Source organism: Malus sylvestris, chromosome 12, assembly GCF_916048215.2.
Source record: "Malus sylvestris chromosome 12, drMalSylv7.2, whole genome shotgun sequence".
NCBI lineage: Eukaryota > Viridiplantae > Streptophyta > Magnoliopsida > Rosales > Rosaceae > Malus > Malus sylvestris.
Genome location: NC_062271.1, coordinates 21,356,047 through 21,374,929, shown reverse-complemented (window position 1 = coordinate 21,374,929; position 18,883 = coordinate 21,356,047). Strand labels below are relative to the sequence as shown.

At 38.1% G+C, this 18,883-nt stretch overlaps 1 long non-coding RNA gene and 1 pseudogene across 5 annotated transcripts; both read left to right on the top strand.

The window, feature by feature from the left end:
• Nucleotides 1-3,173: 3,173 nt before the first annotated feature.
• On the top strand, nt 3,174-5,066 carry LOC126593306 (L-type lectin-domain containing receptor kinase IV.1-like; annotated as a pseudogene).
• A 1,249-nt stretch (nt 5,067-6,315) lies between these two features.
• LOC126593325 (uncharacterized) lies at nt 6,316-16,526 on the top strand. Of its 5 annotated transcripts, none has more exons than XR_007612912.1 (5): nt 6,316-6,681; nt 6,830-7,040; nt 9,751-10,178; nt 10,972-11,091; nt 15,478-15,881. It is a non-coding gene; the product is annotated as an uncharacterized LOC126593325 (long non-coding RNA). The 5 variants fall into 5 exon arrangements; XR_007612915.1 differs by lacking the exon at nt 10,972-11,091 and having other exon boundaries at nt 6,321-6,681; nt 9,751-9,844; nt 10,013-10,178; XR_007612914.1 differs by lacking the exon at nt 10,972-11,091 and having other exon boundaries at nt 6,321-6,681; nt 9,751-9,844; nt 10,008-10,178.
• Nucleotides 16,527-18,883: the final 2,357 nt, after the last annotated feature.

Below are 18,883 nucleotides of genomic sequence, written 5' to 3'. Positions count from 1 at the left end.
TCATTCATTTTTAATTGCATGCTAAATTTGAGTTGGGAACTTTTGCTTACTTGTTACCCAGTTGGATTTTTTTGAGCTACTTTTGCAGTTTCTTTCTTCGTCTTAATTTGGGAACAATTTGATCATGTTTGACTTATCATTTTGTTTTTGGGGTAATCTGTCAAGCTGGTAATATATGTGGAAGCTCGGCTATTGGAGGAAATCAGCAGCTTTATGGTTTGGCAAGGTGTAGTGACGATAGATAGCCTACTTTTATGTATAATTTGAAAGAGGATGGAGATAAGTATATTTCTCTGGGAATCAGAACTTCCATGATATGTGATTACCTGTTATCTTTGAATTTCTCTACCGACTCTTGTATTTCCTTAAGTGAAACTATGGCCCTGCAAATTTGACATGTTGTTGAAGGTTGTAAATCATATGTTGTTCTTTTAGTGGTAAAAATCTTGTTAAACATGTATTTTCATTTAGGTTATGGACTCTTGGACTTGCTAAGTCATGATGGAAACGACCAAAGATTCATTGGTAACGTGTTCTGAAAAGTAGCATAGGCATTGCAATTCTCTGAGTAGCGTTTTATTATGGATAACGTTTTTGGTGCTGAAGGAAGATTTCCATCAAACCTAGCATCAATAGAGCATATTGTTTCTTGACTACATTATGTATGAGTATTAGAGTTTAAATTGTAAACGGATCTGGACAATATATGAAGTTGGTATTGATTTCTCAGAGAACAAATAGAATTGTAAACGGATCCGCACACCACCCTGCTTTCCTGATTACACCTGTGTTTTTTTTGTCTTTGGAAGAACCAAAACATGCAAGAAAGCAACCCATGATTTCGATCTCTCTCTTTCCGTCCTCTGGGTCTCTCAAAGGTTGTGTTTTTCTGCGAAACAATCATCCTCCTCTGGGCTTCCCCTGACCTCTGTACTTGCCCATATTCGGTTGAAAAAAAAAAAAACAGGATTTTTTCACCTCCTCACTGAAATTCAAGAACAGAGCGTAGATCACGCGGTGAATTTCGACGTTTAAGGTTACGGTAAAAACAAAATCTAAAAATGGTAAAAGGAAAATCCAAAACAGCCCCCCAAATTATAATTTCAACGCGTTTCTGGTCGAAATTTTTTTTGGCGAGTTGGTAAAGAAGGAAACTGGGTTTGATTTGAAGATTCAACAATTAAGATTTAGGCTTTGCGGCGTTTTGCCGTGGAAGGAGGCGCGGGGGAAACTGAGATTCGACCCAGAGGAAAGAAAGAGATCGAAATCATGTTCACCCACTTATGATTATCACCAGAGGAAGTGATCAGTACCATCCTTCTTGATTATCACCAGCACCATCCCTCCATCCAAACGCAGGAAGGGGAAGGAGATCGATCTCCTACGTTTTTTTCATTTTTTTTCTTTTTTAAATTTATGTAAAAATTAAAAATAATATTAATTTTCAACTGTATAAAAATAATACAGACCTAATAATTTCTCGGCATTTGCAAAGTGATATGCTTTCATTCCCTTAAATTGGTTGGAATAAAATGCCAAAGCAATAGTATTATTATGTTTGATTGAACTTTGAATATAGTCTTGAAATTTGTAAGGAATTACATATATTTGTCCCTTTAAATTAGTTAAACTCGAGCAGGTGTTGAATTTTGTCTTTAATCCAAATGATCCTTTGAATGTCAATGTAGGTTTCAATGGGGATAGTGCAATTTTGTCCTGCCCTTTTTTATGTATTCCAAGATTTGTGAATCTTACCTCTCTTTATTATATTTCAAAGTACTTGACTTGACTATAGAATGTCCACAATTTTAATGTAGGGATGTGATATCCACACACAAATTTTTTACTTCTCTCACACCCTTTTAATTTTCGGCCGTTGGATCAGATGAATTGAAGAAGATCAAAGGACAAAAATTAACAAGAGGTGTGAGAGAAGTAAAAAGGGGTGTGTGGATAGCATATCCCTTAATGTACGGTGATGTCCTTATAGTAGAAAAACTTTTATTTCAACTGCATGTTGGAGGTGTCTATTCTTATGTATTAAGATTATCTTGTTTTACATTGCTCTTATCATCAAATTATTGACTGTTACTAATGTTGTGTAGGAGGATGGGGAAAAACTATTTGAAGGCAAACTTCAACATAATTGGATGATCTTTAACAATTGGCCGAAAATCTCTTGATGAAGATTTATTGTGAGAAATTGGAAATTTTATTGTTAGTATTGGTTGTGTAATCCACCAAATAGCCATATTGTATTTGTCATTGTTGGTTGTTGCACCATCACAATCACATATAAAGTCTAAAATGAATTTGAGCTGAGAAGTGTAGAATTATCAAAGAGACAGGCCAAAAACCCATTTCTAACAACACCAATATTGTCCCCAATTTAATAATTACCACATGCACAAATCGTCAAGTGTGCGGTTTAATCACAAAAGGCCTCAATATTAGTTAGAATTAGGTAAGGATATTTAAACTCTTCTTTTCGCAGAGATACAGCCGATGTGGGATATTTCAACATGCCCTCTCAATTAGGACCCGATTAGTAGGTCACACGTGGGAGATCCACACATCAACAACCACATAAAGCCAAGGGAACTCACCCTATACGCAGGGCCAAGGGACCCACTATCATCGTGCTAGGCACAGAGGACTCACCCATTACGTGGCAATACGAGCTCACTTTCAAGCTCTGATACCATGTAGAATTATCAAAGAGACAGCCAAAGACCCACTTCCAACAACACAGATATTGTCTCCAACTTAGTAATTACCATATCCACAATTCGTCAGGTGTGGGGTTTTATCACAAAAGACCTCGGTATTAGTTAAAGTGAGGTTAGAATATTTAAACTCCTCATTTCTCAGAGATATCGATGTGAGATATTTCAACAAGAAGTTGCCAACGTGGCAGTCACTGAACAGTCTGGATTACTGTTTTATTCTGCTACATAAAGACAAAACATTTAATTAGTTAGACAATGAAAGGACAGCTCAGCTAAGCTGCATTGCTTATAACAAAGTTCCCAGAGGTTTTGGAGAGAACTAAGAATGGCAGCCATGTTTTTCAAGCTTGTAATACTCATACAAGCAACCCTAGCAGTAGCTCAAAATGTTAGTTTCAACTACAACGGTTTCAGGTCAGCAAATCTTAGCTTAGACGGTGTAGCCCAGTTCACACCCAACGGTCTTTTGATGATTACAAATGACTCTCAAAGGATAAGGGGCCATGCCTTCTACCCTAACCCAGTCACCTTCAAGAATTCATATTTTGATACCAATGCTTTCTCATTTTCTACGACATTTGTGTTCGCTATCAGATCAGTGCTTGCAACTGGTCATGGAATGGCCTTCGTCATTGCTCCAAAAAGAGGGATTCCCCAAGCTGGACACGACCCTTTCCTAGGCCTTTTCAATTCAACCAACAATGGCAATGTCACCAATCATATTTTTACTGTAAAGCTAGACACTACCAAGGAGATCAAGTTCAATGACATTGATAACAACCATGTAGGAATTGATATTAATAGTTTGAACTCTGTGAAATCTTCTACCGCAGGATACTATGCTGAAAACAATCGTGGGTTTCGGAAATTGTCTTTCTCCTGTGGTCAAGCAATGCAAGTTTAGGTGGAATATGATGGTATCAAGAAGCAAATCAATGTCACGTTGGCTCCAGTCAGTGCTGGTAAACCCCATGCTCCACTTTTATCTCTAAAGCATGACATTTCCCCAATCCTACACAAAACCATGTACGTTGGCTTCTCGTCCTCCACCAGTTCTTTTCCTACGTCTCATTATGTTTTGGGCTGGAGCTTTAAAATGAATGGGCAAGCTCAAGAACTTGTTCACTCACATCTTCCCCACCTAACTCGGATAGGATGTAAAAAAGAATCTAAACTTTTAACCATCGGTGTGCCTGTGATGTCTGTGAGTTTGGTTTTGCTAGCAATTGTTGGCATCATTTATGTCATAAGATGGAAGAGGAAGTTTGCAGAGTTGCTTGAAGATTGGGAGCTTGAGTATAGGCCTCAAAGGTTTAAATATAAAGAATTATATGTTGCTACAAAAGGGTTTAAGGAAAAGGAACTTTTGGGAGGGGGATTTGGTAAGGTTTATAGAGGCATATTACCTACCTCTAAAACTGAGGTCGCAATGAAGAAGGTCTCACATGAATCAAGGCAAGGGATGAAGGAGTTTGTGGTAGAAGTTGTGAGTATTGGCCGCCTCGTCACATAAATTTAGTACAACTTTTGGGATATTGTAGAAGAAAATGAGAACCTCTTTTGGTCTATGACTACATGCCTAACGAAAGCCTAGACAAGTACCTTTACGACCAACCAGCGGCCACTCTTAATTGGAGCCAAAGGTTTAAAGTCATCAGAGGTGTGGCTTCAGGGTTGTTATATCTTCATGAAGAATGGGAGCAAGTTGTGGTTCATAGAGACTTCAAGGCGAGTAATGTATTACTAGACGGGGAACTGAATGCTAGGCTAGAAGATTTTGGCCTTGCAAGATTATATGATCACGGAATAGACCCTCAAACTACTCATATTGTAGGAACACTTGGGTATCTAGCTTCAGAGCATACAAGATTAGGCCGGGCCACAACACACACCGATGTGTTTGCTTTCGGCGCATTCTTGCTTGAAGTTGCCTATGGAAGAAGGCTAATAGAGTTAAAAGGTCCAGCTCAGGATGTGATTTTGGTCGACTGGGTGTTTTCTTGTTGGAAGAAAAACAATATTCTTGAGGCAAGAGATCAAAAGTTAAGCACGGAATTCGTAGCTGAGGAAGTGGAACTGGTGTTGAAGCTTGGGTTGTTATGCTCTCATTCATACCCTTCAGATAGGCCAAGCATGCGCCAAGTTGTGCAGTATTTGGACCGTGACATTCCTTTGCCGGAGTTGTCAGTTTTTGCGCATTCTTCCAGTGGCCTAGTGTTTGAGCCCTATGAAGGTTTTGATGATTTTGCAAAGTCATATCCATCTTCTTCGAGGACGGGGTTTTCTTCTGTTGTGTCGACACTTCTCTCAGGCCGTCGCTGACTGCTCTAAGCAATTAGGATTCTATTGCAAACTGTATTCACAAAAAATAAAGGGTGCAAACAATATGTATGTAATGTTTCCAAAAAAAAAAATAGTATGTATGTAATGTTTTTTCTTGTTAGCATGTCAATGTAATATATGTTCATCTACTGATTTGCAATATAGACATAGCTATTTGCTTGTTAGCTTGTCAATTTTCTTTAATGTTTTATACACACAATTAAAAATTAGTGCATTGTACGCTTTAGCAGAAATGATCGAAAACGATTCTGCTCAAAATTAATATAAGTTGGATTATTTTGAAGTCACTGGATAGTTTGATCACTTTGTTTCGGTTAAAAATGCTCTTTTAATTGTGTTGATGCACAAAACCGGAGGTCTTGGAACAACGTAAATCCGACCGTGAATCTGCAAGTAATGTAAATAACACAAGATGTATCGTGGTTCACCCCAAGGTTTGGGCTACGTCCACACTGATTATTGTATTTCTGAGAGGATTGTGAAAGAGAGCTTCTGAGGGTGAGAGGGCCTAGGAATTGGCCTCCTCTAATTGTGAGGGTGAGGAGTCCTTTTATAGAATAAGAGATCATCACTTATTACATTTTTGCCCATTTCTTTATTACATAATTACATTTAAGTCCCCCGAGTATTTGTACGAGATCTAAATACGGAGGTCCTAAATATGGTATAAACAAATTGCTAATTAGTATGAGATCTTGGAACATTTAGATATCTAGCACCCGCCCGATCATACAAGATTAGGCCGGGCTACAACGAGCACTGATGTTTTATATTAGGGTTTACTGCTGTAGTGTATTTTCTTCTTGAAGTTGCCTCTGAAACAAGGACAATAAAGCTATTCCATCATGATTGTTGGTTCCTCAATAATTTTATCTTCGAGCTTCTCATTATTGACCTTGTTCTAGAAGCAAATTCAACCAGGTAGTTAAATAATCCTTTCAAGACAGGAAGAAGGTAAGTACAAATGGTTGTGTATTATGAGCTTTTTGAATCCAGTTACATTAAATAAATAGGTAAATACAAGAACAATGTGTATATTAATTTTTAATATTCATAATATGTGAAAAGATACATTTTCTTTTTATATATGACTAACTTGGTATTTCCAACTATCGACTGTGACGTTATAAAGAATTTAGTTTTGGTCCCATATATCGTTTATATATATAGCCGGAGGCTCAGTTTGGTGTCACCTATTTCGATAAAAAGAATTGGACCAAATTACCCTTAAACCAAAAAAAATCAAAACATCAAAAATGAGTGCATAAGATAATACAAGGTAATTTTGTAAATTTTTAAATAATGCCCTGCCTCTCTTTCTTCCACACCGCTTCATTTGTTCCTCTCCACCGCTTCATTCTTGCTTCATTGCGATTTGGTGAGTCTCAACTTTTCTTTCTGTTTCAACTTCTCTCTCACAAACCTCTGCTTTTGTCGCTCTCTCCTCCACTGCTTCAACTCACAACCCCAACCTCCACCACCACAAAACATCAAATCTCCTCTTTCAGTTTCGGAGTTGCAGGCAATTTAGGGTTAGGGTTTTTGAAGGGGGTTTTCTGCTTCAGTATTTTCTGCTGTTTTTGAGGTCCAAAGGAGGAGGTTTTATCGGGTAAGGAGATAAATCAATTAAATTTCAAAAATTTGGATTTACAGTTTGTATTTTGAGCTTGAATTCATGAAAACAAACATAACCCTTTATTTATCAGCGATTATTGATCTGATTAATTTAGTTTTTAATCATAATCAATGGCATGTAGCTTTAGCAGAAGTGGGGTTTGGGAAATCAGCCAGTGCAAGAGATCGCTATTGGTTATGTGGTTCTTCGATCGCCGTTACGGTTTGCTGGATTGTCCGCTTTGCTGAAAACTATGTCCGAAGGCCAGTGCAAGAGATCGCTATTGGTCAGCTTGAACCACCAACGATCTCTTCCTTGATATATCCTCAGCATTAGCAGACTGTTCTCCAAAGGTTCCTTTATCTGTCTTCCGTAGCATTTTACCCTCATATCGTTATCTTCTATCATATATAAAGAGAGGGTGTGCTATCCACACCCCATTTTACTTCTCACACATCCTTGATAATTTCTATCTGTTGATCTTCTTCAATTCATCCGATCCGACGGTCGAAAATTAAAAAGGTGTATGAGAAGTAAAATAAGGTGTGTGAATATCACACCCCTAAAAAGATGAATAGTGATTTGGTATCATCATGCTTCAACAAAAAGATTTGGACAAAAATGACCTCAAAACAAAAAACTTCAAAGGTATTCCAAAATAATACAGCAAATAAGGTAGGGGTATTTTCGTCATTTTAATAGTATTTATTTAATAATTTACTTTTTTATGTGTAATGCTGGTTATAAAAAGGTCTTTCGCACACAGATAACAATATGATTAAATTAATTGTCAAATGATTTTGTTTAATAAATGATATTATCTAAATTAAGGAGGAATGGGTGAATTTAATCTCATAATAAGGTAGCAATAATATGATTCAATTAATTGTTTATTAAATATTATTTTCTCTATTTTTAATGTCAATTCTATAGAAAACGATTTTATTATTTGAATTCAGGTGCTTTAATTGGTTTATGGGGATTTCTTCTAGTATAATCTAAAATTATTCATTTACTTCAAATATTTGACTTTTTTTTGTCAATTTACGCATATAAATATATTTAAAACATATAAGTCGCAAGTAGCACATAGTAATTTAAAAAAATACTTTATGCACGCTCGTGAACACGTGCATGAAGACTAGTTTAAATTAGGGGTGTGATATCCACACATCTCATTTTACTTCTCACACACATTTTTAATTTTCGGCCGTCAGATCGGAATGAATTGAAGAATATCAACAGACGGAAATTATTAAAGGGTGTGTGAGAAGTAAAATGGGGTGTGTGGATAGCACCTCCCTTAAATTAATGTGCTGCTGGTGCTACCGTCTTAAAAAAGAAAGATCAATAACCAACCAGAAAGAGCCAACACCCTACTGTTAGGTTGATATTTTACGCATATTTATGTCTCGTTTATCCATTATTTAGTTATTATTTTTCATAAATTTGTTGAGTTTAATTTGTTTTGTGCGAGTTTTATAAAAAATATTTAAAAACAAAACATGAAATTTATATGGTTAAATTACGAGGAAGCTTGGAGAATTACCGAGTTGGACCCGCATGAGCTTTTGTTGGACTGGTACAGGATTTGGATAAATGGCCTAATAAAGTGGGCCGATCAATTAAGCCTAGTTGGTGATGATTATGTTTTTTTTTTAGCATAACTCATCATTTTGACGTCTGACAATAAAAATCAATACAAGTGATTTTGAGTTTGTCTACCATAAATTATTTTGATCATTTCGTGAAAAATTTATTAATATTCTCGTTAAATAGTCATGTGAAAGAACATGTGACTATCTTTTTATGAGTATTTTTGTCAAACCAACTCATATATTTAATGAGGATATTGACAAATATTTCACAAAAAGAACAAAATGAATTATGGAGGGCAAACTCAAGGAAAGAAATAGACAAATTCAGTGCGGGTACAACTGTTATTTTGAACGAAGTGAAAAAAATGCGATCTTGTTTTTTAATAGAACAAACACTAATGACTACTTCTATTGATGAGGAGCCAATATCTGTGACCAATTTAGCTAAAAAACCTTATGTTTCCTAATGTAATTAGAATGTACGGTGGAGATTATTAGAAGGTATGCTTATTATGTTTCTTATAAGGGTTGTTTTATTGGCACCCCATTTTAAATTCTAATTTTAACCCCAAATACTATTTCACCTAACTGACACCTTGCTTACCCTCCGCCACTTCGTTAATCCACGCTAGGCACTCCATTCCTTTCCCCACACCCCCCCCCCTCCTCTTTACCTACGAGACCCACTCTCCACCTACGAGACCTTTAATAACTTCACAACCCCCCGCCCCCTTCTTCCCCCACTCTCTTCCTACGAGACCTTTAATAACTTGTAGAAACTGCAATATCAAATGCTAGAATCAAGGTTGTCTACTTGATGGCTATGGGTAGGAAAAACATATGGAAAAGTGCTTCTTGCATAGAAGCATTCCTTAATTGTGATTATAGAGTTAGCATATATTTGGGTACATTAAGGGCTGGTTTGGTATTGCTGTGCTTTGAAAAAAAGCTGCTGTGAGAATAAGCGGCTGTGTTGTGAGAATAAGCGGATGTGAAAAAAATCAGCAGAGTGTTTGGTAAACTTTTTGGTAAAAGTGCTTTTGAAAAAAAAAAGCAGTCTGATAGTGGGTCTTTTCATTAAAGGAGCACTGTAGCTCCGTGTGCTATGAAAAAAAACCAGTTTTCCAAAGCTACAAATAGCAGCTTCAGCTTTTTCCTTTGATTTCAGCTTATTCTCACAACAGCTTCCAAAATAAGCCATTTTTTTTCAGTTTACCAAACACCTAAAACTCTCACAGCTTTTTTTCATGGGTGCTTTTTTTTTAATCACCTCACTCCCAAACCACCCCTAAGTTATCAAGACTATCTTCTTGTAACAATTGGATTATTGAGATCAATGAAATTTTGTTAATGGTAGCGCATGATTGGCTGTCTAGAGGGAAATAGGGTGGTGCATTGGTGGGTGGTTTTTATTTTATTTTATTTTATTTTATTTTTGGTCTAACGATAGATTTTGTTAAATTAGGTGTTAGATTAACCACTGACGGGATTTGACCTCACGTCATCATGCAAGAGCCAACACCTTTCCACCACTGGGGTAAAGGGCCACTTGCACATTGGTGGGTGTTGGGTTTGTTTCTTTCTTGTTTTATTCGAATTTAAATAAGGATAAAAGAGGAAGTTCAAGGATAATACGAAAAAGTAGGTGTATTTATAAGATTTAGAGTGTTAAAAAAAATAAAACTGTTCTCATAAGTGTTTCCTTTTTATGTGAGGAATAAGGAAAGGAAAGAGAAGAAGCATGTATAAGTCAAAACTCAAGTCACGGCATAAGGATTGAGAGACTTTGTCAGCACCTACACGCACATACAGAGAGGGAGAGAGAAGACAAGAGCAAGGAGGAAGATTGGAGATTCAAGCTTTGCCTTGGAAGTGAGCCGAGATGGAATTTCGGTAATTTCTTTCTATGCTTTTGAATTCAATTATTTTGTACTTTAATATTATGAACTAAATTTTCTTTGCTTAAGATGTAAACTAAATTTTATTTGCTAGGTCCAAGATGTAGCTTAGCCATCGAAGTTTATAGTTATATTAATTTCTTATTATTATTTAACATTGAGTGTTCAAATATGTTCTTAATGCTTGTATTTAATTGGCTACCAGGTTGAGACCGAAAAGAGATATCTAATATATAGCTTCTAGTAGTGAGTGCCATAAATGGAATAATGTGATAAAAATGTAAAAGTTAGAGGGATAACTTTTTTTATAGGTGCGAAGCAGATGTAAAACATCACACTAAAACTATAGCTCAAGTGAATGACAAATAAAAGATGGAGGAAGTGATTTCTTTTTTTCTGTTCTTCTGTATGTTATTGCAGGCATACGGAGCGCTCTATTTATAGAGCAGCTCCGATCAAACCCATTAATTGTACATTCAAAATTTACAACATATACTTTGAAAATGTGATTCCTACAATTCCAAAGTCTACTGCCAATATTTTCATTAGTCTGTAATGTTGAAAATCCATTTGTGGGCATTCAATTATCAGCCAACGTTGTCAACAATGCTGATATTTTCAACACTCCCTCTTGGATGCCCACATATCAACATCAGTTGCCTCATTAAAACCTTGCTTGGAAAAGCCTAGTGGGAAAAAACTATAGCGAAGGAAAAAGAGTACAACTTTACCTGGATTGTTGATATAGTGTTAAGTATGCTTATGTTGCCTCGTTAAAACCTTGATAGGAAAAACCCAGTGGGAAAAATCCTAATCGAAGGAAAAAGAGTACAACAAGCATGTATCATGGATGCTCCCCCTGAGATGTATCTCCCCCTGATTCCACATTCTCCAAATTTAGCTATTTGGTAAGTCGACGTAATCTGATACTTTGCACTAACTTCTGAAACGTGCATTTTGGTAGAGACTTGGTGAACAAGTCTGCCAGATTTTCATTAGAACAGATTTGTCTGATTTCAATAACTTTAGCCTTCTGAAGCTCATGTGCACTGAAAAACTTTAGAGATATGTGTTTAGTCTTATCGCCCTTGATGAATCATTCCTTCATTTGAGCAACACAGGCTACATTATCTTCATGAATGATGGTTGGATTGTCTGTCTTCGAAGTTAGACCACATGAATTCCGAATATGATGGATCATTGATCTTAACCAAGAACATTCACGACTTGCTTCATGTAAATCAAGTATTTCTGAATGATTTGAAGATGTAGCAACTAATGTTTGCTTTATTGAGCGCCATGAGATTGATGTATCTCCATTCTTGAACACATATCCAGTTTGTGAGCGGGCTTTATGCGGATCAGAGAGGAAACCAGCGTCTGCATATCCGACAAGAACCTGGTCATTTGTGAAGTTCTTTGAGTAGAAGAAACCCTTATCTGTTGTCCCACGAAGGTATCGCAATACATTTTTGACACCCTTCCAATGACGGATTGTTGGAGCAGAGCTATACCTGGCTAACAAGTTAACTAAAAAAGCTATATCTGGTTTAGTGCATTATGCTAAATACAACAAACCACCTACTGCACTCAGATATGGTACTTCTGGACTAAGGACCATTTCATCATCTTCTTTTGGACGGAATGGATCTTTCTTAATGTCCAGAGAACGAACGACCATTGGCGTGCTGAGTGAATAAGCCTTATCCATACCAAATTGCTTCAGGATTTTTTCAATGTAAGCTGATTGGTGGACCAAAATTCCACTAGCACAATGCTCGATCTGCAGGCCGAGACAAAATTTCGTTTTTCCAAGGTCTTTCATTTGAAATTCGCTTTTCAGATATTCAGCAGCTTTATGTAACTCTTCAGGAGTTCCAACTAGGTTCATATCATCTACATATACTGCCACTATAGCAAATCCAGAGTTGGATTTCTTAATGAACACACAAGGGCAAATGACATTGTTGATATACCCTTCTTTGATCAAATACTCACTGAGACGATTATACTACATTCGTCCAGATTGGTTCAGCCTATACAATGATCACCTTAATTTGGTTGAGAGCATACCTCATGGTTTGTTAGCTGTTTCAGGCGACTTGAGTCCTTCTGGGACTTTCATATATATGTCAGTATCTAATTCTCCATATAGATACGCAGTGATGACATACATAAGTCGCATGTCAAGATTTTCTGAAACCACTAAACTTATTAAGTAACGGAACGTAATTGCGTCTATTACAGGAGAGTATGTCTCCTCATAATCAATTCCAGGTCTTTGTGAAAAACCTTATGCAACGAGTCGTGCTTTATATCTTGCAATCTCGTTTTTCTCATTGCGTTTCCTTGTGAATACCCATTTGTAACCCACATGATTTACACCCGGCGAGGTTTGGACTACTGGTCCAAAAACACTTCGCCTTTCCAAGGAATTTAATTCTGCATGGATTGTATCTTTCCACTTAGGCTAATCTTGTCTCTATTTGCACTCATCAACAGAGCGGGGCTCAAGATCATCACTTAATATGATTTCAGTGGCTACTGCGAATGCAAACATATCGTCAATGATTATTTCATTCCGATTCCACAATTCATTAGTACATGTATAATTTATGGAGATTTCTTTGCTTTCATGTACTACTGTCTCTTCAGGGACATGTGTATCATCAAGGACATTTTCTTCTTCTGGAAGTCTAGAATCATGAATTGTAGATTTGTCATTCATTCCCTCATCCTGAATGGTTTCATTTGGATTCAGCTGTGCCCTTGTCTTTCTCTTTCGAGGAGTTGAATCTTTTGAACCTAGCGGTTTACCACGCTTCAGGCGTGCACCAGATGAATCATTCACTGCCACTTTATTTTGTCTAACAGGGACATCAATTCTGGCAGGTGCATTTGCAGCTGGTATATGCAATTTTGTCGCTTTCATATCATCATTAAATGCATTTAGCATTTGATTGGCAATGCTTTGAAGATGAACGATCATTTTTACTTCATTTTCACATTGAATGCTTCGAATATCAAAATGAGGCAAGGTGGGAACAACCCATGTCAACTTTTTCCGTTCTTCTGGAACGGTATTTTCTCCCCTTAACGATGGGAAAACTATCTCACCAAAATGACAATCAGCAAAACAAGCTGTAAACATATCACCTGTCAAGGGTTCCAAATATCTAAAGATATATGGTGAATCAAAACCCACATAAATTCCCAGTCTATGTTGAGGTCCCATTTTAGTGCATTGCGGCGGTGTAATAGGCACATAAACAGCACAACCAAAAACTCGTAAATGTGAAATGTTTAGCTGATGTCCAAACACAAGTTGTATTGAGAAGTATTGGTGGTTGGCTATAGGTCTCAATCGAACCAGTGATGCAGCATGTAGGATGGCATGTCCCCATGCAGAAACTGGCAATTTGGTTTTCATAAGCAGAGTGCGGGCTATTAACTGGAGCCGCTTGATCAATGCTTCTGCTAAACCATTTTGAGTATGGACATGAGGAACAGGGTGTTCAACATCAATGCCCAATGTCATGCAGTAATCATCAAAAGTTTGAGACGTAAATTCACCAGCGTTATCGAGTCGGATTGACTTAATGGGATAATCTGGGAACTGTGCTCGTAACTTAGTTATCTGAGCAAGAAGTCTCGCAAAAGCTACATTTCGAGTAAACAAGAGACAAACATGTGACCATCTGGTGAATGCATCAACCAAAACCATAAAATATCGAAATGGTCCACAAGATGGTTGAATAGGTCCACAAATATCCCCTTGAATTCTTTGCAGAAATGATGGGGATTCAGCATCAACCTTTAGTTATGATTGTCTAATTACCAACTTTGTCACAGCCCATCCGGGAATTTTAATTCCGATGACGTGAAAAGACGAAAATGCCCTTAAACGGGACTAAGGGGTGAAAATTTAACAATTTGGATTGAGTTGGACACGTGGGATCCCCACATCCCTCAAAACCTTCCCCAATTCCCGTACCTTGTCCCTCTCTCTCTCCTCCCTCACGAAACTCTCAGTTCTCTCTCCCTCTCCTTCGAACTCACACGGACCACCACAAAACCACCCTAAATCTATACCAACGACGAATCTAAGACCACCATTGGAACCCTGAAGACTTCACGATCACGATGGTATCCATTTCAGGTAAGTTTTGCTTCGGAAAACCCTAGTTTCAAAGTTCCCGTGAAATGGTACTGTTCATGATCTTTTAAATGGTTACGATTTAGGCTAAAACAAGATCACAGCGAGCTTAGTGAGGTCCCAAGGAAGCTCGGAGTGCTTCGTTGGAAGTTTTTGGACGTAAGAACACGGAGATCGACAAGTTCAAAGTTTGGCCGGAGCTTTCGAGGCTTTTTCTGGCGAATCCCCGGCGAGTTAGGAGTCGAGGTAGGTATCAATCTCTTCTTCTCGTCAAGTACTACAACTTTCCTTTTTGTTTCACTCAATTTCGTTGAGTATTGAAGAAGTTATACTCATTTGAAAAATACCCAGTTTCCGGCGACCTCCGAGGCTTTCGAGGCCGTTTCCGGCCACACCACGGCGAACTAGGTGTTTTACAAGGTATCATTATCTTTTTCTCTTCAAGGGCTACAACTTTCGTTTTTGAATCACTTGATTTCGTTGAGAAATGACAAAGTTATGGCAAATTGAAAAACGGCCGCCGGAAAAACCAGTCCGGTGACCCAAGGAAGAAGAAGGTGCGCGTGGGGGCGCGTAGGTCCGTGCCTTCCTTGGCGCGTGGGGGCGCGTGCTACAGTAAAAAATTATTTTAAAAATATGTCGACGTCCGTGACGTCGAGTAGATCACTGTGGTATATTCATATACCCAATTTGAGCACCGTATGAGAAAGTTATTAAGGATTGTTGGTTAGGTGTTCAAATAACGTTTTATAAGTTTTGCATTTAGGTGAAAATGTGAATTGACGATCCGACCGTTGGATCGTTACCAAACTTTGATACGTTGTAATACGTAATATTTGAGGATTATTGGAACTTACGGATTGGGAATCCGATTTACGGATCTTCCGGAATTGGAGTTGTAAGTTCATAAAATAGAATGTAACCGTCACTTAGTTTTGGAAATTGACGGAGATCCGACCGTTGGATGGTAATGAAATTTTAGGATGTTGTCCTAGAGGTATAATGTGGACCTCTGGAAGTTATGGATTTAAAATCTGAGTGGTGGATCTTCCGGATCAATCTACGTAGTGACGCATTTTATATAAGTTATATATTCTATCGATATGAATTCTGAGGTTGGAATTGATTATTGTTTTAGGCGCCGATCGTCATGACGCCTTGGCGTATTGTGCTAGGGAGTTGTAGGGCGAACTCCAGGTGAGTGGGCAGTTTTGTTTTCCGTATACATATATACTTGCCGTTTCCCAGAAATTGAAAATGCATGAAATTATGCTTTTAATGAAAATGTATAAAAGTATATGAGATATATTAGTTGAAATGCCATGCATGAAAGTATATGAGAAGTAGATAGAAATGTGAATCGAATTGCCATGCATGAAATGATATGGAAAGTATGAATTGATATATGATGCATATGTATGAATTGGTGCGGCGGACGCACAGGTGAGTATCAGGTGAGTATTTAAATACTGTTATGATGATGTTGATATATATTGAGCTCAAATCCTGCACCATGGTTTAGTGCTTATAGTATTCACCGCATCGCACGCTCGCCTTGGATCCAAGTAGATGCTGGTCGCACAGTCCACGCGGAGTGGGTGCGATGGGCCAGTCGTAGAGTGTTAGTGAGATTTCGACTGGTGGGTGACCTTAGATTATGTGCACAGATGATTGATGAGAAAGCACTAGAGCGTAACTTGTGTGCAGAAGGCCAGACAGGTCACAGAGGTGACTCCGGCAGAGTGAGAGTGATAGATTTTGAGCTCTAGGTTCAACCGTACAGGGCTATTAGAGGGCCTCCGGTTGATTACTTTCTTGCACCTGATATGATTATTGTTGATGCATCCATACTTAACTGTTGAATTAGACATGGCATGGCATGATTGATAAAGAAAAATGTTGAGATAGTAGTTATGAAGTTTTGAGAATATATATGTATATTTATATTTTACATTTCTGGGAAAGTATACAAGTTTTACGGAGAGGGGTTACAACGTTTTGAGAAATGTTTGGATTTGGAAAATAATTGTTTTACTGACCCACTCAATTTTGGTTTTGCGCCCCTCCAGGTTCAGGAATCACAAAGGTGTGGTGACTACGAGGAATTCGACGGTGTTCTGACAGATTTGACAAAATTAGGACTCACCTTCGGGTGTATCAACTTATAAATTGTATAATTAAAGCTTCCGTACTGTGCAAATGGTTACGTCACTCTCACGTGACGGCCAACATGCCCTCCTTCGGGACGGGGTGTGTCAAACTTCCCTTGACAACAAGCCTTGCAAGGGTTATCATTTGAGATAGCAATGTCTCTGCTCAATAATGGATGTCCATTAGAGTTTGTAATGATCCTACGCATCGTGGTGGATCCTAGATGACTCAGACGGTCATGCCAAAGCATGTAAACTTTTGAATCAATGAATTTCTGGTTCATGACAGTATGTGATTCAACTGTCTTTATATATGTATAATACAATCCACTCGACAAACTCTGCAACTTCTCCAATATACACTTCTGGGTATCATTGGAGGTAATGCATAGATACTCCACATTTTCTGCACTTTTCGTTTCAATGTGGTATCCATTTAAACGTATGTCTTTGAAACTCAATGAGTTTCAAGTAGATCGAATGGCGTACAACGCATTCTGTATGGATAATATTGTTCCATTTGGTAACATAACCTGGTCTTTCCCTGAGCCTTTGATCACATCTGATTGCCCTGATATTGTTGTTACCTTTACTTTTGTAAACATCAAGCTTGAGAAATACTTTCGATCTCGAAGTATTGTATGCATTGTTGCGCAGTCTGCAAGACAGATATCTTCGCCATTTCTCATGTTCTGAGAATGATCATAGTTTTTATCCATGCTTTTTTAGTAAGAGAATTAGAGTTAAAAGCAAGTTATAACAAGAAAATTTACATGCCACTTTTATTGAATCTGAAATGCTAGTTTTACACAACAAGTTCAGCATAATAAAAGTACATCAAACATAAAACGATTTAGTCGGACTGGTATACTTCATTCCCCCTTTCCATAATGAAGTCTGAAACATCTAGGTGAGTTATGTCCAATTGCCCTGATAAATCAAACACTGGATCAGGTATATCCATTGGTTTAGCCTGGTCGAGAAAGTTGGTCTCGACACCTTTCTCCTTGAGAGAGGCTTGATACAACTCCACCAGATGTTTTGGGGTACGACAAGTGCGCGCCCAATGCCCATTGCCACCACACATATGACATGCTCCTTTAGAGTTCCTGGGAGCATTGTTCATGTGAGCTTTGCTTTTGTGACGATTCACATTTTTAAAGCTCAGGCCTGAATTATGCCTCAGAACCTGGTTGTGAAACTGACCACCATGGTTCTTGCCTTTCCTATTCCATCGACCTCGCTTGTGGCCACGTCCTCGTTTATGATTATCGCCACCAGAGGATGTGGCGTTCACTTAGAGGGAAGCAGCATTCACTTCTGGGAATGGTGCAAATCCAGTAGGTCGGGACATTATTCTGTTCAGCTACCAGGAGCATAAATATCAGCTGGTTGTATTCAGTGTAGCCTCGCGCTCTATACTGCTGCTGCAGGAGCACGTTAGAGGCATGAAATGTGTTGTAAGTCTTTTCCAGTAACATTTCCTCAGTAATGGTATCCCCACAGAGCTTCATCTGAGAGGTAATTCTGAACAACGCAGAATTGTACTCAGCCACTGACTTGAAATCATGGTTCCTTAGGTGAGATCATTCATAGCGAGCTCTTGGAAGAATCACCGTTGTCTGATGATTATATCTGCTTCTCAAAGCCTGCCAGAGAGCTAACGAATCTTCAACCGTTAAGTACTCACTCTTTAGTGCCTCATCAAGATGGCGACGAATAAAATCAGAGCCTTCGCCCGCTCTTGAAAAGATGAGTTGTTCTCTTCCCTGATGGTATCTCCAAGATTCCCTGCTTCCAGATGGATCTTGGTATCCAGTACCCAGGTAAGGTAATTTTTCCCGATAATGTCCAGGGCAGTATATTCAAGCTTTGCCAAGTTCGCCATTTTCTTTTCTGAAAGAAAAATGAGATGTGTAAGAACTTGCAACAATATGTATTCCTGGAGGAATATAGTGTTAGAACTTCTGGTTCTTACAAATTTTTCATTTGATCTTCAGGCCAAAATGATTAGCACTCGAAACTTCTGGCTCGAGATTTTCAGGGTGAATGAGAAGGGCGATTGTACCGCACCATTCTCATTGAAATGATGTAGCATAGAATGGGTGATTATTCCGCACCACTCTAGTAGCAAGAAAAATTTAAATACGCATAGCAGTGTGAGCGATTATATCGCACCACCTAAAAATTGCAATGAAATTAAACTGCAGGCAAATTAAATATGCAGGGTAGGGTGGGTGATTATACCGCTCCACCTAAAATTTGCAATAAAATTAAATCTATAATTCAAGATAGGCGATGATACCGCACCATCTTAGATCGCAGTAAGATGAAATTTGCAGTTCAAGATGGGCGATTGTACCGCACCATCTTGGATTTCAGTAAAATCAACAT